Source organism: Strix uralensis, chromosome 3, assembly GCF_047716275.1.
Source record: "Strix uralensis isolate ZFMK-TIS-50842 chromosome 3, bStrUra1, whole genome shotgun sequence".
NCBI lineage: Eukaryota > Metazoa > Chordata > Aves > Strigiformes > Strigidae > Strix > Strix uralensis.
Genome location: NC_133974.1, coordinates 38165029 through 38187207, shown reverse-complemented (window position 1 = coordinate 38187207; position 22179 = coordinate 38165029).

The window sequence follows — 22179 nt, the reverse complement described above, 5'->3', positions numbered from 1 at the left end:
TAAAGGGTTCTAATGATACATTTTCAAACAGCAGGAGCTTAAAGTGATCTCAGCAGGTTCAGCAACAAGAACTAAAAAGCATTGATGTGTCATTACAGTGCTGGCTGCAGTTAAAGCTCCCTCGTGCTAACAAGACATTTCCTCCATTCCTCCTACTGCTTGTCCTCTCACATGTGCTTTATGGTGATCTCTGTGGTTTTGCCCTTCTCCCCTCCTTGTGCTTCTGTGCCTGTCAAGCTTGTCATTGTCTTTTTCAATTGTGCTCCCAGTTAGCTCACTGTTGTCTAAGCATAAGGCCAACAGATAGAAAAAAAGAAGTCGATGCACTGATGTTCTACCCCAAGTCACAATGGCAACAAAATCATAAAAAAAAAAAAACCTAGTTGCATCATGGTTTGCTCTGTGATTTCCCTAAAGTTTTGCAGAACGACCATGCCTAGGGAAAACTCAGGTGAGACTAACACCACATTCTTTGCTGGCCACATAGTTCACAGGCTAACAGCTTGAAACTGCCTGATTATTAGACCAAGAAGAAACCTTTCCAATATAAATAGTTCTTCACCTATTATTTCATGTTCTGTGTAAATAGTGTAAGCTGCGTAGAGGTACAGGTGTGTAAAGAACTTAACTGAATGTTGTCATAATTCACAAGCTGGACAGAATTTAGGAATAGAAATTGGAAGGATAGAGTTGCTTGCAGGCTGTTATGGCAGGTTGTCAAAGACATAGACATTTTTAATGTGGAAGAGAAGACATTTCAGCCTTTTCCATGGCTGATATCACTCAGCACAGTTATGTTATAAATAGCAATGAAGAAAAATATGTAGAAAAGTACATGCTCCTGGTTTTGTTCAGGCATACTGTATCGGGTCTGGCTGAGCCAGAATTGGTTTTCCCCTGTAGCAGCCCTCATGGTGCTGTGTTTTATGCTGGGAGCTGGCAGGGTGTTGATAGCACACTGGTGTTGTGGCTACTGCTGAGTAGTGCTTACACAGCACCAAGGCTCTTTCTGACATTTCCCCCCCCCCCACAGTGGGACGGGGTGGGCAAGATCTTGGGAGGGGACACAACCAGGACAGCTGACCCGAACTGACCAAAGGGATATTCCATACCATATGACGTCTGCTCAGTATAAAGCTGGGAGAAAGGAGGAAGGGGGTGGGGTCACCCTTGGTCCTCCGAGGCAACCGCTACGCGTATCAGAGCCCTGCTTCCTGAGAAGGCCCGACATCGCCTGTTAATGGGAAGTAGAGAATAAATCTGTTTTCTTTTTTTGCTTCCGCGCGCGGACCTTTGCTTCGCTTTGCTTATATTAAAACTGCTGTTGTTTTACCCACAAGGGTTGTTTTGTTTTCCTATCTTATTTTCTTTCCCTTCTTTGCCCTATTGAGAAAAAAAGGGGAAAGGGGGGGCAGTGATAGAGCGACTTGGTGGGTACCTGGCATTTAGCCAAGGTCAAACCACCACAGTCTATTTTGGCGCCCAACGTGGGGCGGGACAACGGCAGTTTTATATTAATTGTGCTATAGCTATAGCAGTTAGTAAGCGACAAGCTCTTGTGCTGGTCACGGGTTTGTTTATTGCTCTGCTTATCTTTATTTTGCTAAGCTCGGGAACATGCTGGAAGAAATTGGGAACATCATGAGTGGTTTTATTCTGCAAGCTCCCGAAGTACTTATTAATCCTTATGTTAGCTCTTTGATACTGTTCATTAATGCTATTTGCCTATTGTGGGCTGTGTGGAGCTCGTTAGGTTTTTGGTGTAAGAGAAAGCAAATTTTGGGTGAGAGAATACCAAAATGTGCCCTGAGGCGGCCTGTCCCTGGGTGGCAGGGGGAGTGGAAGGATTTGGGCAGATTCCTAGGACGGTTATCACCTCCTGTAGCCTGGGATCTTACCCCTGAACAGGCAAGCAACCCCGCAAAACTGACACAACACCTGATAGAAGGGTGCCTTGTCTATCCCGATGAAAATCAGCAACTCCTAGCGCTGTACTGGGGCCTGGCCTATGCTTATCGAGCTGCAGTTCAGTGCTCTCAAAGGACTGTGGTGGAAACGGGAACTCAAACAAAAACAATAACAGCAGAGATTGCCCCAGTAGTAAAAAAGAAACAGTGGACAAGGAGAACAACAGGTCCATACCCTCGATTAATAAGGGAGGAGAAAGAAGAGGAAGAAGCAGGTCCTTCAGCAAAGGGGTCAGAAGAGGGAATAACAGAACTTAAACAGGAGGCAGAAACTACCCGGTCCCTGACATCATCAGAACTGCGAGATCTGCGGAAAGACTATAGCCGCCAGCCGGGTGAGCGGATTGCTGCCTGGCTGCTTCGATGCTGGGATAATGGGGCTGATGCTCAGCAGCTGGAAGGTAAGGAAGCCCAACAGCTGGGTTCCCTTGCTAGAGATCGAGGAATTGAAAGGGGAATTGGAAAAGAAACAGGAATTTGCAGTCTGTGGAGACGGCTCCTTTCAAGTGTTAAAGCAAGATATCCTTTCAAGGAAGATCTTACGGACAACTCCCCAGGGAAGTGGACTACTGCGGATGAAGGTGTCCAGTACCTGAGAGAACTAGCAGTGCTGGAAGTCATCTATAGTGGTCCAGATAATGATGAAGCCCCTAAAAATCCAGAGGATGTCCTGTGCACACGGGCCATGTGGAGGAAGGTGATTAAAGGTGCACCATCCTCGTATTCTGCGGGCTTGGCTGCGATGTACTATCCAGAAATGGATATGGGAGAAGGACTAAGATGTACGCCAACTGTGGAGGCAGTCTCTTCCTGGCTTCAGAACTTTGAAGAGAGTCTTGGAACCTCCTCATCTCTACGGGCGAGTGCCTTAGATGTCAGGAGCACCCCAAGAAATCGGTTCTCTTCCACCCCAGTCAGAGGGAAAGGGAAACCTAGGCACATGACACGTGGAGAACTTTGGTTCTTCCTGCGTGACCAGGGGGAGGACATGAGGAAGTGGGATGGTCAACCCACCTTCAAATTGGAAGCTCGTGTACGTGAATTGCGAGGAAAGACCCCTGCCAAGAAGACAACATCCAAGAAGGTTGTTAATGTAGCTGGCGTGAAACCGCAAGAAAGTAATCAGCGATCTCCCAGATACAGGAAGACTGAGATCACCTCCCTTGGCCCTGATGAAGGAGTTTCCGGCCTGGCACAGCAAGGGTCAGACAGTGAATACTCTGACCAAGAACAGGAATAGAGGGCCCCTGCCTCCAGCCAGGAGGAGGAAAGGGATGATCGGGTGTATTGGACAGTGTGGATTCGATGGCCTGGCACATCAAATCCACAGAAGTACCAGGCTTTAATCGACACCGGGGCACAGTGTACATTAATGCCATCAAGTTATAGAGGGGCAGAACCTATCTGGATCTCAGGAGTGACAGGCGGATGTCAAGAACTGTCAGTACTGGAGGCCGAGGTTAGCTTGACCGGGGATAAGTGGGAAAAACATCCCATTGTAACTGGCCCAGAAGCCCCTTGTATCTTGGGCATTGACTACCTCAAGAGGGGGTATTTCAAAGACCCAAAAGGATACCGATGGGCTTTTGGTGTGGCCAGTGTGAACACAGAGAAGGTCAAACAGTTGTCTAATCTGCCTGGCCTCTCAGGAGATCCTTTTGTTGTAGGACTGTTGCGAGTTAAAGAACAACAGGTGCCAATTGCCATGAGGACCGTGCACCGACGGCAGTATCGCACGAACCGAGACTCTCTGGCTCCCATCCAAGAACTGATCCGTCAACTGGAGACCCAAGGTGTCATCAGTAAGACACATTCGCCTTTTAATAGCCCAATATGGCCAGTGCAAAAGTCTGACGGAGGGTGGAGGTTGACAGTAGACTATCGTGGCCTGAACGAAGTGATGCCACCACTGAGTGCTGCTGTACCAGATATGTTAGAGCTCCAGTATGAACTAGAGTCAAAGGCAGCCAAGTGGTACGCCACAATCGACATCGCCAATGCATTCTTTTCAATTCCTTTGGCAGAAGAGTGCAGGCCACAGTTTGCTTTCACGTGGAGGGGTGTCCAATATACCTGGAATCGACTACCCCAGGGGTGGAAGCACAGCCCCACTATTTGTCATGGACTAATTCAAACTGCACTGGAAAAGGGTGATGCCCCTGAACATCTACAGTACATCGATGACATCATTGTGTGGGGCAACAAGGCAGAAGAAGTGTTCAAGAAAGGACAAAAAGTAATTGAGATTCTTCTGAGAGCTGGGTTTGCCATAAAGAAAAGCAAGGTCAAGGGACCAGCACAGGAGATTCAGTTCTTGGGAATAAAATGGCAAGATGGACGCCGCCATGTGCCTATGGAGGTTGTCAACAAGATAGCAGCTATGTCTCCACCGACCAACAAGAAGGAAACACAAGCTTTCTTAGGACTTGTGGGATTTTGGAGGATGCACATTCCAGGTTACAGTCAGCTGGTGAGCCCTCTCTATCAAGTAACCCGAAAGAAGAACAATTTTGAGTGGGGTCTTGAGCAACAACAAGCCTTTGAGCACATCAAACAGGAGATAGCTCGGGCGGTAGCTCTTGGGCCTGTTCGGACAGGACCAGATGTGCAAAATGTACTTTACACATCAACTGGGGAGCATGGCCTCACATGGAGCCTCTGGCAGAAGGTAGCAGGTGAAACTCGGGGTCGACTATTAGGATTTTGGAGCCGGGGATATCGAGGATCAGAAGCCCACTACACTCCAACTGAAAAGGAGATTCTGGCAGCATATGAGGGGATTCGAGCCGCTTCCGAAGTTGTTGGTACAGAAGCACAGCTCCTCTTGGCACCGCGATTGCCTGTACTACATTGGATGTTCAAAGGAAACATCCCTTCTACACACCATGCAACCAGTGCTACCTGGAGTAAATGGGTAGCGTTAATCACGCAACGAGCTCGACTGGGAAAACCCAACCGTCCAGGAATCCTGGAAGAGATCATGGACTGGCCAGAAGGTAGAGATTTTGGAGCACTGCCTGAGGAGGTGGCTCGTGCCCAAGAAGCACCACCATATAACGAATTACCAGAAGATGAAAGGCGGTATGCTCTGTTTACTGATGGATCCTGTCGTGTGGTAGGAAACCATCGAAAGTGGAAAGCTGCTGTGTGGAGCCCCACAAGACAAGTCGTTGAGGCCACTGAAGGAGAGGGCGAGTCAAGTCAGTTTGCAGAAGTAAAAGCGATCCAACTAGCCCTAAAGATTGCTGAACGAGAAAAGTGGCCAGTACTGTATCTCTACACTGACTCCTGGATGGTGGCTAATGCCCTGTGGGGGTGGCTACAGGAGTGGAAGAAGACCAATTGGCAGCGCAGAGGTAAACCCATCTGGGCTGCTGCACTGTGGCAGGACATCGCTGCCCGAGTGGAAAACGTGGCTCTAAAGGTACGTCATGTAGATGCCCATGTGCCCAAAAGCCGTGCCACCGAAGAACATCAAAACAATGAGCAAGTAGACAAGGCTGCTAAAATTGAAGTAGCTCAGCTGGACCTGGACTGGGAGCGCAAGGGTGAGCTATTTGTAGCTCGATGGGCCCATGAAACATCCGGGCATCTCGGGAGAGATGCAACGTACAGATGGGCTCGTGATCGAGGGGTGGACCTGACCATGGAGGCCATCTCACAGGTCACTCATGAATGCGAAACATGTGCTGCAATCAAGCGAGCCACACGAGTAAAGTCTCCCTGGAACAGAGGGCGATGGCTGAGTTTTCGATATGGTGAGGCCTGGCAAATTGACTATATTGGACCATTGCCACGAACACGCCAAGGCAAGCGCTACATACTCACTATGGTGGAAGCAACTACTGGTTGGCTTGAGACGTACCCTGTAAATCATGCCACTGCTCGAAATACCATCTTAGGTCTTGAAAGGCAAATTTTATGGCGACATGGTACTCCTGAAAGAATCGAATCAGACAATGGAACCCATTTTCGAAATAATCTCATAAACTCCTGGGCAAAGAAACATGGCATTGAGTGGGTGTATCACATCCCTTATTACCCACAAGCGTCTGGAAAGATTGAAAGATACAATGGACTGTTGAAGACTATGTTGAGAGCATTGGACAATGGGGGATGGAAACACTGGGATATAAATTTAGCAGAAGCCACTTGGCTAATTAATACCAGAGGATCTGTTAACCGTCCTGGTCCTGCCCAAACAAAACCCCTTCATACTGTGGGAGGAGATAAGGTCCCTGTAGTACACACAGGGAAATGGCTGGGGAAGGCAGTGTGGATTGCTCCTCCCTTGGGAAAAGGCAAGCCCACTCGTGGGATTGTTTTTGCTCAGGGACCTGGATGTACTTGGTGGGTAATGCGGGCGAATGGGGCTACTCAGTGTGTGCCTCAAGGAGATTTAACCTTGGGGGGGAAATAATCTGTGAGCTGAGTTGTATGTTGCAGGAAGTGATGGAGGAAGTAGGAACGACGAAGAGTGAACCAGATACATGCGATGATGACCCAAACCTAGCCGGTGCTGGAGTCCAACAGTCAAACATACTGCTCCTGTCCTGAACATCCACCTTGACAGATGGCAGCCAAGTCACTGAACATCTAGAGGAGTGAAGAAAGCTTACGGAATGAATAAATGAGTGTTATGTGGGACCTGGGCATGACGTAAATGGTATGGAATAAGGGGTGGAGATTGTATCGGGTCTGGCTGAGCCAGAATTGGTTTTCCCCTGTAGCAGCCCTCATGGTGCTGTGTTTTATGCTGGGAGCTGGCAGGGTGTTGATAGCACACTGGTGTTGTGGCTACTGCTGAGTAGTGCTTACACAGCACCAAGGCTCTTTCTGACATTTCCCCCCCCCCCACAGTGGGACGGGGTGGTCAAGATCTTGGGAGGGGACACAACCAGGACAGCTGACCCGAACTGACCAAAGGGATATTCCATACCATATGACGTCTGCTCAGTATAAAGCTGGGAGAAAGGAGGAAGGGGGTGGGGTCACCCTTGGTCCTCCGAGGCAACCGCTACGCGTATCAGAGCCCTGCTTCCTGAGAAGGCCCGACATCGCCTGTTAATGGGAAGTAGAGAATAAATCTGTTTTCTTTTTTTGCTTCCGCGCGCGGACCTTTGCTTCGCTTTGCTTATATTAAAACTGCTGTTGTTTTACCCACAAGGGTTGTTTTGTTTTCCTATCTTATTTTCTTTCCCTTCTTTGCCCTATTGAGAAAAAAAGGGGAAAGGGGGGGAAGTGATAGAGCGACTTGGTGGGTACCTGGCATTTAGCCAAGGTCAAACCACCACACATACACAAAATGTCAAGACATTTTAGTGATAAAAGAAGATATCTAGAGTGGAAAGCTGAAGTCCTTAAACTCTGGTTACAGTGACAACTAGAGTGGACCCTCCAATCCTTTCTAAGCCCATGCTGTCTGACCATCTGAGCTGAAGACACAGCTGCGTTGGCCAGGTGGATATGTTAACTCCAAGACATGCAAACAACCTGATATCCCAGCCAATCTCTTTTTTCAGCAAGACAGAGGCTGGGAAGGAAAAACTCCTTTTAACTTCTCATTTGAGATACTTCCTTGTCTAAGAACTGAGATTTCAGGTCTATGTGAATGATACCAAAGAGAAACAGTTCTGCAAATTATGAGTTTATAAAAAGAATAATTCTATAGTTCATAATATTTGCACAGTTTGGGTGATTCACCTGACCCTTGAAGCCTCTGCATAATCATTAGGCTATTGCTTCATTAAAACCCTGAAGAGACCTTTGTGAATTCTCCTACAACCCCGAGTACTAGGCATATATATATATGTCTATATGGGCTCAACCCTTGTAAGAAAGAGAGACATTTAAATTTCGTATAAGCTCTGGAAATATTTCCCTTTGACAAAACGGACAGTAGATATTTATTAAAGATTATAGAATCTATGTTCTGACCGCTTTTTTTCTACATCATACACCTCTCATGCTAACCATTCTATATTGCCCTCCATATCTTCCCCAAGAGCCACACTATGTTTTCTGCCCTACAATTAGTTGCTTCATTTATTGCAAGTGTGTTCCCTCCATCTGTTGTTGATAGCTCTACATGTCTGTGGACTGCCACGTCTCTTGAGTTATATTATTTTTGCAGTCAGTTTTCATTGATGTAATGGAAAATATCTGTACCCATAAGCCCCTTCAACGATAGTTGTAAATCATGACTCAGGGTCTCCAGAACACCTGTCTGTACATCTGTGGCTAATCCCTTTATGGTTTCAGATCTAACTTCTTAAACCAAAGTGTTATATAGTGCCAGCAGGACCTACCTACAGCTGGAGTTGTACACAGAGGATAAACAATTAGAATGACCTGCAAACAAGTGCATCTGTCACTCTTCACAATGTTACTTTATTTCCTCATTTCAAATAACAGACTCAATCTTTTCCCCAGATTTATGGTCTTATGTGATATTAGAGACTTCACAAGAGAGAAAAATATGGGAAACATATTGTAGTGAATATTTGTCAGTCTACCTATCCATTTACAATGCATCAGGGAGCCATATATTTAGCAGCTTGAAAAGACCACCAGGATTTAAAGGAAAAGCTTCACCACTTCTTCACTGACGACAGTTTAGACATTGGGATAGCATTTTCTAATTTTGGATAAATTTGCACTTTTCAACTATGATGATGTGTTTCTGACAGTTTCATGAATTACAAATACTTTTTAATTCTTCTAGGACTATTGCAATGACTTTCTAAAAAGCCAAAAGACCGAGAAAAAAGAAACCAGAAATGAACACAAAAATATCTTAGAAACAACAGAAAAACTAACTGCTAGCTGTGGATATGCAACAGAACAAATAAAAGCAAAATGAATAAAAAAGTTACAAGTTTTCCTACGAACTTCATGAAAGAGTACACTTTTTCTTAGAAGTATTATGTGAATGGATGACATGAAGATTCCAAGATAGAAACTTTCTGAAAATTATACACAGGGCCTCTGACCTTGCACTTTCAGTCAGCAACGTTACTTTGTGCTCCACTGATATCAGTGCAGTTTGTGTAGACACCAAGGTCTTGTCCTTGTGCAGGAAAAATGGAGTGAGAGCAAAGTCAGCTGCATGAAAAAAGACTTCAGAATGAGAGGAAAGTTTGCTGCTCTCACATCCTTCCATCTCCTCTCCTGACAAGAGTGCTTAAGTCCTACGGAAATGCCTCCCTGACATATTCTTAAGTACCCATTTCAAAACTGAATTGTGAGAGTGACAGAGTAAAAGGTAAAGTTGATTGTAATATGTAACTTGATTCTGTTGAATTTCTTTTTTAAAAAAATGTAAATATGGGAAGAATATAGGTGTTCTTTTGTCTTCAGCAAAACAAAAATAATCTAATTTTTCTGTTTGTGTCTAAAAATCCCACTATTTGGTAGTTTTTTGAGATGCAGATGAGGGGGTTTTTTTATTATTTGTGTAAATTGCAATATTAAATGCACAAAATACTTTTGTGAGCTATGAAATACTGGGACTCCTGGATACATTCTTGTTTGTAATAAGATAAAATGGGAATAACACCATTGACTTTAATTTAGTTTTATCAGATTGATACCAGCATAATTAGCTTTCTCTGGCATCTCTCTCTCCTACCATGAGCTTTGTCTGTACATCAGGAGAGCTGACCTTTCAGTCCTGTCTGCCTTTTGGCCCATGTGTCTGGGTTTTCTCTGTTCTGAAGCCAACCAATGTCCGGCCTTGGACAGATATGTATGCCCATTTCTCACCTATGTCTGAGACACATGGAATCAGAAACTGGGAGCATTCCTGAGTCCCACAGTATAGATGTTGCCATGGTGACTGGAGAGTCCAATATATAAAGTAGCTTTTTACAATGTTCATTGTCAAAAAAAAAAAAAAAAAAACAAACCAACAAAAACCAAAAGAAAAAAAACACATTGAAAAACTTTTGCAAATTTCTCTTCTTAGAAGGTCAGGATATCATATACTGTACCCTTCATTAATTGTACTGAGGAAACTGAGTGCGATGTTCCTTTATTTTTTCCCCTAAAAATGGAAGTGTAGCCATGATTCCTTTATCGTCCTCTACCATTATCCAAACTTTGACAAAGCTATCTGAAACTCAATGCTTTAAACATTTGAATTGACCTTCTCTTTTCATTTCACCATGTTCCTTGAACTACTTTTATTCTTCCATTCTCTGCTGCACATCTCCTTCCATTTTCAGGTTTTTGCCAAATGCCCTTATATGTGAACTATAGTTCTAATTCTATATAAATCTCTGTCAGAGTTGAAGATAAAGTATCAAGGATAGGTTGGATTTATCTGAATTAATTTTTACTTCTAACATGTTAATGTGCAAACTAATCAGATTTATTAAAAACAATTTTTTTTTCAAGCACAGGAGTAATTGCTTCATTACTACTGTTCCTGACATTATCATTAGTAAAAATCAGTATATACATAGCTGAGGAACACAGAAAAATAAATTGTTTTAACATTACTGGGATGCAAAAAACATTATATTATATATAAAATGCAAGGCTTCTAAGGAAACCTAAGTCTAAAACCTCACACAAATGAAACTTAAGATAAATAGAACTACATTCCCTGTGAATATTGGTTAAAATATGCAACAAATACAAAACAAATAAATGTACAGACTGTGTCTATGCTAGCAAATCGAACAGTATGAGGGAGACAGGCTAAGCCCTAGTACCTGTATCTGGTTTAACTGTTCCTGTACTCCTTTGTGTGGTTTTAGTTCAAGAGCGCTAGCAGGATCAGGGATAGTGCCTGGGCAAAGGTTGGGATCAACTATGGGCTAGAGACTATTAATAAATAAGCAGCTTGGATTAAGCATGTGGTGTTGGGGGATAAGTGATCTCAGCTGGGTGCACACATGCCAGAGAACAATCCCTGTCCTGCTTTATTTACCAGGAGAAATATAACTTGGGTTCACCTGTTGTGGAAATTCCCTTTTGAAGCCCTGTACTGTAACAAATTATTTTACAGATAGGAAAGTTTATTGAGACAGAAGCTCAAATAACTATTCCACCACACATACAGAAAGAGGATGCCAGACACATAAACATGATCAGTTGACTCTGAGGATTGTTCCTTTTTAAGAGACAGAATCATGACATGTAACCCATATGAACAGTTAATATGCTGAGATTTAGGCTATTTATATTCTTCAGTGAACTACTTTTTGTCTATTTTACAGTCAATTATTTGGAGAGAAGTTTCAGATTTTAAAATAATAAATTCACAAAGGAAGAACTTAAAAACTGTTTACAAAGTCAGAAAATTTGGTGTTGTGCGTTGTCCTTAGTTCCTTAATATATATTATTCCTTTACTAGACTGGAAAATGCCAGACTGGACAGCATTTAGCACTTTTAGGGATAATCAAAATTTTCACACAGTCTGTTATACTGAACTCTCATTTCTTCCTAGGAATCAGTGACTGACACCTGATAAAAACAAACTACTGACTTTTAAGTTGCCTATATCTCAAAAGCAGATTGAAAATTTGACACAGTTGATCTCTTGGTGGGTGTGGTTGCAAGGCCAAAGCAATAAAAGGGAATGCTGGTTTCTTAGTTAGAATAGTTCCAGACCTGTATGATGCTGTTTAAAAATTATATCAAGAGTTGCATTAGCACAATCAATTGGAAAAAAAACATTTCTCAGTATGAATATCTCAGCAGAGGTGGAGAACAGGAAGGAAAGAAACATGATGTGTCAGTCTGCAAGCTTAGCACGTGAAATTTTTATCATACTCCAGCTGCAGGGTGCTAGTCCTCTGAGGAATGAAACACTGCAAAAGAATCACCCTGCTAATACATTGGAAGTTGTCATAGGAATAATAATTAATTTATCCTTTACTTTGGTTGTTAAATGTAACATGACTCACCCTTGATCACAGTCTTTCTTGCAGCAATTCAAGTTTGGACTTAGCTTGACGAAAAAGAAAAAAAATTCATATCCACTTTTAGTTTGTCTGAACTTAATGATGTGGTAAGCATGATATCTACCCCTCCCACAGGCAGCTGATCGGAAGTTACTGAAAGTCACATGAGAATTTGGAAGCAAGGAGGGAAAGTTTCTGCATGCTCCCTTATTATCTGCAGGCATCAGATCTCTTACCTGAGCTAGCCAAGCTACATAGCTTTCTTTCATTTCTGTCCTGGTGATTTCATTGTAGGATGCTTTAGGTGATTTCTGCCCAGGTAGTCTTTTGCTAAGATGTTCTTCCCACCAGTGAAGAACTGAATAATTGACTCGGAGTTAAAAAGACTACCAGGCATCAGGCCACTGAGGATTAAATGTTGCAACATAAAATACTGAAGATTTCCAAGGAACTGGGACTAAATAGCATCCAAGATATCACCACTGGAAATAATGGGGAATGTTGAAAAAAAATCTTTGGATAAGTCCAAAGAACATAAAGTTGCCTCTTGGTTTAATAAAGAGGACAAGAAATTTCATTATGTTTCTATTTATTTTCATTTATGTTTTAGAAATATATTAAAATATGATTGAATCTGACAGATTCTGATGCAGGAAACTATTTGCACACAGGTTGGTATAATGAAAATAAGCCACAGCTGCACTGATTTTTCAGAGCAACCAAACGAATCATTTGATGGGAATGGTAGAATAAAATGGGACTAAGAAAATATTTTGAGATTACATCTTATCTGCTTTTAATAAAACTGTATTTTGTAGCATTAATTCCTCATTATTTGTTAACTAGAAATAGAATACAGTATTTTCTGACTTGAATAAGAGAAAACTGTGATCAGTGATAGAAAAAGTTATCTTTAGCATATTTTCTCTCTTTATGACACATATCCATTAAAATATGTTTTTCTCGTTTTCATGATAATTGAATTGGTTATGTCAGAATTAGGTTAAACCTGATTTTATGTTGATTTCAATTTTCATAGGTTTTATTAAATTCATTCTTCAGTGTTGTCAATTTCTTAAAAATGCAAGGAATAAAATAAGCTAGTATCTTGCTCTTCACTGAATAAGGTTAGCTACACAGAAGAAAAAAGGCAGTAACAATGTCATCTTTCTCCTTTTCCCCTCTCATATTTTGATATGTTTCTATCAGTCCCCTATAAGTCAGATCTTACTGGTTTGTATAACAGCCTAGGCAATAGCTCACCATCTGTACTGATTTCCTGTATCTTGGTAATCAGTTTTCTTTCATTGTTTCTTTCCTAACATTGCTTTTGAGAAAGAACATGACTGTATGATGCTTATTACATGATGCTATTAATCTTCAAACAAAACTGAAAGGTGCTAGAGAGAAAGTTCAAGCACTAAGAGGGCTTATTCCACCTCACTAAACCTGTGTGAACCCCAATGACATTCAGACTTGAATATTTGAAAAGTTTAGAGTTTAGAGATCAGCCTCTTGTTGTGGATATAGATAGTTCCAATAATGAGGGGTAAAGTAATGTAAGTTCCTAGTGACTAAGGTAGTCTGTGAGATATTTTCTGGAGAGATAAATTATTTTTTATATTAATTATCAGTACTAACCATAGCTGATGCTTTCCAAAATTATGTTGGAATGTTGCCTAGCAATCTCCTGTCTTTGCTTTATAGATTCCACTCAAGAGCTAAAGTATACATTTGAAATTGTACTACAATAAATATTTTACTAGTACCTTATTTAGACACTGAAGGAGATGCCAAAGTGGTCAACTTGTTCTCAGGGATATTGTATCCCCTGCTCTTCCTACTGCTTTACAAATCAGTTCAGATCACCTTTCTTCTATGAATAATATGAACAAACCTCTGAAGCATCCTCAGAGGTTACATTTCCTTAACAGTGTTGATAATATCAACAAAACATTGCTCCAAGACTCAGTCAGCACTGAGAAAACAGTATCTGTGAATGTCACAAGAGATCATTTTACATTTTCAAGACGCCGGTAAAAAATTCAGTGGGAGACAGTGGATGCTGCCGTGCATTAAAATTACAAGTCAACAGAATGAAAATATCAGTACAAGTCTCTAGAAAACATATTATTCTGGCCTGTAATAAATGTAAAACAATGCTGCCTCAAATCTATGGTAATTACAAAGGGATACAAAGACAATGTGGTGATGATAATGACAAAGTAAGCTAAAACTCAATCATGCAGTAACTAGGGAAGGCAACCATATTATCTGATGTTCAGCCACTGCTTAGATGCCAAAGTCCCTGTGTGTCACCCAGACTGTTTTCTCTTTAACAATGGCCAAACATTTCATAATTTTAAACTTTTCTAGGTTGTTGTTAAAATTCCACTAATGCCTAAATTTCAATACTGAACCGTTTAAAAGCCCCCAGTATAGGGAGATTATTGATTCCATCCTCCAGAAGGCTGAGTTCAATTGTAACATCTTGAGGTGGCAGTGATGTTAATTATAAACTCTCCCGTGTCAGGCAGCACAGGAGGACCAGGGCCCAAATGTGTTTTAACCCTTGTACAGTCAGGTATTCTGGATAGGCACATTTTCCAGCTTTCTGTTGAAGCAAAGCCTTTGTTTTACCATGATTATTTAAATCATCAGGCTAGAAGGAGAAGCAGCAAAAAAGATACAGCTATTTTATTACAGAGAGTACTTGGCTTAAAGTCATTGGAACTCCATTCCTGATGACTAACATAAAAAAAATAATTTTTCCAAGCATAAATCCTCCCATCTGCATGCCCAAACCATGAGGACAGAGGCCTAGAGCCTTTTGGTGACTCTCCTAGCACCAGGATTTAAGTGTCCCTTGCAACACTGTTGCTCTTCAGTAGGAAGGAACAGAGTGCCGCTCGGAGACTGCCTCTCTGCCTTGTCCTGGGTCTCGAGGGATTAAGACATCTGAAGCTGCAGTTAGCCAAGGATGCATTTACTCCTTGCCTAGTGAGCACCCGAATGGTTAAAGTTATTTGACAAAAAGATATTTCCTGAGGCTTGAGTCCTCAGAAATCAACTAAACATTCTGGACCCCAAGTGGATGGGCAGGTTTAATTTTTGGTTTGTAACAGGAACTCGTATCCCAGGGAAGGAAGGGAGCTCGTGCTTCTGGATCAGCTTCGCACTCTTTCACCTCTCCTCACTAACAGTCTGTGAAACTCAGGTCCTCGACACAGGTCTGACCTCTCTGCTGGGATAAACACATACCTTAGGTTTTGCAGTGCCTAGAGACTCTGAGTGTGTGTATATATATATGTGCGTTGTGTATCACATGGTTTAATACAGAGCCTTTTTGAAAATCTTAAGTGTAAAATCTGTTCTAAAAGTATGGAAAATACTTGAAGTTAATAATTTGTTTCTCATAAGAATCATGTTAGTAGGTCATAGTGAAACAGGCCAATATATAAATCAAAACAAATACATGGCCCAGGAAATTGTTTTTTTTTTTTTTAAAAAAAAAAAACCTGCTTTAAATATGTGCATATTTTCAGATGTCTGTGTGAAATTAATTCTGCAATGATTTTACATAAACAAGCATAAATTACAGTTAGCTTTAATTCTAGAGTTCTTTTATGTAATGATAGCATGACTGTGGGAAAAATTTGAACAGCAAACAAATCTGCTTTCTTGAATGGCTAGCAAACAAAAAATGCATTTGTTCATGGCTTTCTGTTCTCACAGAAAATAAGTGTATCAGCTCAGAATTAAGTAAGAAAGAAAAAGATTAATCACAAATGGAAATAATACATAAATCACTTCACCCACTGTCCTCTTTCTGGTTCATTACTATTCTTGGCTACTTCCATGTTATTCAGCTTGTTCTGAACGCCAGTTAGTGCATTATGAAATCTCATCCTCCTAAGAGACTGAACATTCACAAAGAAATGGAAAGAACAGAGGAAAAGAAGGAGAGAGAAGTATGTAAACTCCAATCTGTAATGTATAATCAAAACTACCAAGAGGCGATTGTTGTCTTGGAAAATTATTCAAATATTTGTCCAAAAGTTAATAGCTCCTGTCAAATTTTTTTTTCTTTAATGTTACAGTGCACATATCTGCCATCTTATTTTCAGGACTTTATTCTGCACTCTGTTGGGATTTTTTACCTTTATATTCATCAGACTTTTGGGTGCAAAGCAACCAGTTGCAAAAGCCTTCTATGGTGTAATCACTCCTACAAGGTAGAAAGTTTTTATAAGATAATTCAGAGCAGCCCTGTGGAGAAGGACTTGGGGGTATTGGTGGTTGAAAAACTGACTATGAGATAGCAATGTGCACTCACAGCCCAGAAAGCCAACTGTGTCCTGGGCTGCATCAAGAGAAGTGTGGCCAGCAGGTCAAGGGAGGTGATTCTCCCCCTCTACTCTGCTCTCATGAGACCCCACCTGCAGTACTGTGTCCAGCTCTGGGGCCCTCAACATAAGAAGGATATGGACCTGCTCGAGTGGGTCCAGAGGAGGCCACAAAGATGATCAGAGGGCTGGAGCACCTCCCCTATGAGGACAGGCTGAGAGAGTTGGGGTTGTTCAGCCTGGAGAAGAGAAGGCTCCGGGGAGACCTTATAGCGACCTTCCAGTACTTAAAGGGGACCTACAAGAAAGATGGGGAGGGACTCTTTATCAAGGAGTGTAGTGATAGGACAAGGGTTAATGACTTTAAAATGAAAGAGGGAAGATTTAAATTAGATACAATGAAGAAAATCTTTGCTGTGAGGGTGGTGAGACACTGGAACAGGTTTCCCAGGGAAGTGGTGGATGCCCCCTCCCTAGAACTGTTCAAGGCCAGGTTGGACGGGGCTTTGAGCAACCTGGTCTAGTGGAAGGTGTCCCTGCCCATGGCAGGGGGGTTGGAACTAGATGATCTTTAAGGTCTATTCCAACCCAAATCATTCTATGAATGTATGATTCTATGATTCTATGATTTTATGATTCTATGATAAAGTTAGCCATCAGTGCATAGTTACAATTTCGTCATACTGTTGTTGCTTATAGACCTTGCTGGGGACTCATGACTACATAGCATAAAAAGCCACTGTGTATCCATGTGAGGTATTCTGAAAGGAGCTTGGAGTTGTTCATGGCTGACAAGATAAAACCAAGCTTTTCAGCTGCTCCTGGCCTTATTACTAGCTTCTTGAAATAGAATTGGGTACTTTGAAAATAAAAAATCCTTCTTCATTCTAGATCTTTGGGAATTGTGTTTTTTTCAATGTCTTATGAGCAATTAGCCATTTACACGCATACTGTAAAAATTCATGGCTTTGAAGTTCCTGGGTCCCTGGTCAGCAGAGTACTTGTATATCTTCCTTGCTGAGTAGATGGATGATGACTTTTGATAAAAGTCTCTCTGTCTTCAATGTACTAATTTCTATGTGCTTATAGCAATGCTCCAAGCTTTATGAAGTCTGTAGTTAGCTAACGTATTCATGTTACTCACATGTCAGGACTTAAACTCTGCCAATTCAGAGTTCATAACCTAGGGTTGCCATAAAACAGAGCAGAAGTAATTCTTTCACAAAAAAAAAAAATGTAGTTTTTTTCACAAAATTTTATAGCTGAAATGTAATGCAGGAGCAAGGGGTGCTGACGAAGAAAAGAAGACTGGTCTTCAAAGTTCAGCACCAGAAAGTTGAGTCATACAGGTTAAAGACAGGCCAGCTCTGGGAAATCCTCATATTGTTTGTCCTTGTGAATAATATGTAAAATGGTCTACATCTTGTTGCTTCTTTGTATTGACTAATTTGAAGTTTGTAGCCATTGAACTGATAGCATTAAAAAGGACAGACAACATGTCTGCAGCTTTAAAGAGGTGTCACCTTTTACACATACTTGATCAATTTTATCTCAATATTCTGTCTTTGGAAACAAAAAAGGTCATGAAGAATTCTATGTGGGTGAAGAGGAAAGACTATTGGACTTGAGATCTGTCATCTGGAATTAAATGAGAAATTTACCTTCAGAATTTCAAGAAAAGAAAAATAGCTAGCCTTTAAAATAGAAAGTAAATCATAATGCTTTGCAATGCTTGCTCCTATTTTTCCTTCCCTTCTCTCAGTTGGAAATGCTAGTTCTAGTTTAACTTCTTCAGTAACAAGAAAACATTGAGGGTTTGTTGGTCTTTTTCATGGTCTTTCCTAGTTAAAACAAACATACTTTGTTTGCTATAGTTAATAAGTATCAGCAAGCAATTTACATATAAATGTAGACTTACTCTATTTTCTCTCAATCTAAATTATCTTTTGGCTCTTTTCAGAAGTCTCTGGGCCAATGGTAGAAACCCAAGAGAAAATGTTGGCTGAAAATGGACAGAGGGTAAGTTTCTACAGGGAAAAACTATCTTGCATTCAATGCAGTCAAGTTTAGATAATTTTTTCCTGGAAAAATGCTGCTATTACTGTCATAAATTAACAGAACTCCATGATTGCAGATGACACCAAGCTGGGTGGGAGTGTTATCTGCTTGAGGGTAGGGAGGCTCTGCTGAGAGACCTGGACAGGCTGGAGTGATGGGCTAAGGCCAACTGGATGAGGTTCAATAAGGCCAAATGCTGGGTGCTGCACTTGGGTCACAACAACTCCCAGCAGCACTACAGGCTTGGGGAGGAGTGGCTGGAGAGCTGCCAGTCAGAGAGGGATCTGGGGGTGTTGATTGACAGCCAGCTGAACATGAGCCAGCAGTGTGCCCAGGTGGCCAAGAAGGCCAATGGCATCCTGGCTTGGATCAGAAATAGCATGGCCAGCAGGGACAGGGAAGTGATCTTACCCCTGTACTCGGCACTGGTGAGGCCGCACCTCGATTACTGTGTTCAGTTTTGGGCCCCTTCACTCCAAAAAGGACATTGAATTACTCGAGCGTGTCCAGAGAAGGGCAACAAAGCTGGTGAAGGGTCTGGAGCACATGTTGTACGAGGAGCGGCTGAGGGAACTGGGGTTGTTTAGTCTGGAGAAGAGGAGGCTGAGGGGAGACCTCATCGCCCTCTACAACTACCTGAAAGGAGGTTGCAGAGAGCTGGGGATGAGCCTCTTTAACCAAGTAATAAGCGATAGGACAAGAGGTAATGGCCTCAAGTTGCGCCAGGGAAGGTTTAGACTAGATGTCAGGAAGCATTTCTTTACAGAACGGGTTATTAGGCAGTGGAATGGGCTGGCCAGGGAGGTGGTGGAGTCCCCATCCCTGGAGGTGTTTAAGAGTAGGGTCGACATAGCGCTGAGGGATATGGTGTAGATGGGAACTGGCAGTGTTAGGTTAATGGTTGGACTAGATGATCTTCAAGGTCCTTTCCAACCTAGTTGATTCTGTGATTCTGTGATTATGAGTACATTCTCTGCTTCTGATAGCAGTCACAAGAAACTCAAGAGAGGAGATGTGTCTAGACATTACTGGTGTACCCTTGAAAGAAGCTGTTAACATCAATGTAGTTCAGCCGTCTTGAAAAGCAGTAGGTTAATAGCCCAAGAAAGTCTTCTAGGTTTTCATAGTCCAGCTTTGCACAAGACTTGACTTGATGAATATGATTTGAGGATACATGCCAGGATACACAGGTGAGGTATTTGTATGCATCATATCTGTAACATTGACGTAGGTTTAGCTGATTCCTCTGTGCCCAGCAGGAGAAGCTTAGACACCAAGACAACTCCAAAGTTGGGATACTAAAGCAAATTCTGGGATCTTCCAGAGTTCAGGCCCTGCTGAATGGATGCTCTGAGAGTCTGGGCATCTAATTTCCTTAGGAATCTAAACCTAGTCTGTTTTCCTTTCTCTAATCATGGTTTTATTTTGGTTTGTATTTTCTACTTGTCCTGCTATGATGTGACATGGTAAATTACTCTTGTAACCCAACACTGCAAGTCAGGTCCATATTCACGCCAGTACAATTCCATGTCTCCTACTGAGTTCCCACACACTCACCCTTTCTGAAAATAAATAAATTTATGTTGATAGATTTGGTTGTGCTTTTTAAATTTATTTTCCTCAAACTCAAATTCTATGTGGTGAAATGACAGAACCATTTCATTCTGCGAGGGCTTTTTTAAATACACATGTTAGTATGACTGCCTAACTACAGTGAGAGAACAATGACCTTTTCCTTTCTTTCAGCACTGTGAGCAGCAAGCTCCTTTCAAATACTCTAGCATCCAAATACTGTGCTGCTCATTTCAAGTTAAGCATGTGCTTATATATATTACTGTACTGAGATTCAAATGATGAGTTATTTTAGCACAGCTGTTCCTGAGCCAAGTTATTTAAGAGCCATAATATCCATGGAACAGTACAAGGCCTGGTATAAAGTCCATGTAACGAAGCGTTTATAAAACAGACACAAGCAAAGTTAAGAAAAGATACACAAAAAAAAGTTATTACCACTGTCACTCAGAGACAACAAGTTCTCTTAAATCACTTGGTAGGACTTGAATGTAGGCTAAATCTTAGCAAAGTTAGCTGAAGTTCTCTATGAGTTTTGTAAATTCTCCCCCCAGAGAATTTACCCCAACTCAGCTCTGTGCTGTTATCCATGGTACCACAATGCACTATTTTTTGGTCACTTTTTTTGGAAACAAGCAGCTTTCTGAAGTGTTTTGCCTCTATTTGAAGTATTTATTTCTTTTTTAATCATTACTTTCTAGTAACTGCATAGGGCCTGGATGCCATTGTGCTTGACAGTGTGCTGAAGACAAAGATGACTCCTGTCCCCACGTGCTGATGCTGTCAGGCAGGTTGCATCTGAGCTGCTGACAGACTGAGGGGAAACATGATGGCATGACCTGGGATTCACAGACAGCTACAACCTCATCACTAAGCAAACCCCACGAATGACTAATCTCACTATCAGGAGAGCCATGAGTGTTATTTAACTCGTATCATTCCATTTCCCTCTCACCTAAAGCAAAGGTAATCCCTGTCTCCATGTTAGAGTTGATATGGAAAGATTGAGGTGCTGATATGGGAAGGTTCAGGGGCAACTTATAACACATGGACAGTAAACATTCTGGTTCTAGTCCAGCCAGGAGCTTAAGGAACAAATGTTTCCATGAATTATTCACCGTGTTGCCTTTTGTGGGTAACAAAGACTTTGAAAAATGGGAGTTGGGTCCTTGTAGTTAGATACATTCTCCAATGTCCCATTCCTTTCCAGCTGTTTAAATCCATATGAGACTTCTCAAAACATGTCCTGCCCTGATCTAGATCTGACCATTGCAAGTGATCTCAGCACCACTGTCAGGTTCTTTATTTGCAGACACAGTACAACATCTAACTGATGAAGTGAAGCACTTGCCAGTATCAGTCAGGTGATTTCTCCACTAGGGACACAACAAACACAACCCAGCACAGATAAAACATTGCACTTAACTATGCAAATGGATGGAGGCTGGGTTACTATGTTACAGGAAGAATGTTTTGGTGTCATCCCAACAGAGGCTGGTTTTCAACTTTTAAAAGGCACATTTGGCTACTGCAGCAAATCACGCTAGCCTGAATACTGCCATGTTTCAGTCAAATCACTTGTTAGGATGAACCCAGAATTCTAGGTGTTACAACTTGCCTGAAAGCTGCACTCTCCTCCAGGGATAAAAACATTGATGATTAAAATACAGTTTGTAAAGTCCCAGGCAACTACACGGGTAAGTGAGGAAGTGAAGATTGTAAATAGCATAAGGGAGTGTAGTGATAGGACAAGGGGTAATGGCTTTAAACTGGAAGAGGGTAGATTTAGATTAGATACAAGGAAGAAAATCTTTGCTGTGAGGGTGGTGAGACACTGGAACAGGTTTCCCAGGGAAGTGGTGGATGCCCCCTCCCTAGAAGTGTTCAAGGCCAGATTGGATGGGGCTTTGAGCAACCTGGTCTAGTGGAAGGTGTCCCTGCCCATGGCAGGGGGGTTGGAACTAGATGATCTTTAAGGTCTATTCCAACCCAAATCATTCTATGAAGCTATGATTCTATGATACCCTCCCTCCCTTGAGGACAAGGTTCTCTAGGGAAAGCACATGGTCCCTGGAGCCTGGAAGGGGACATGGTGGCACTGTCAGTTTGCATTTATGGGTGGAAGTTTCCTGGCAGTTCCCCTGCTGCTCAGTAAGAGATACTACCCCCAGGGATGAGATTGAGGTTGAGCAGGGGCTCACTTAACTTTTCTGTCTGGTACTGCATGCATGTTGCTGCCAGTTATCTGAAGCTTTTACCAGCATTGTCTATAGCAAGGAAATGTGAATTTTTTAGCAAGTTTTTTCTACTGATATCTGGATGTA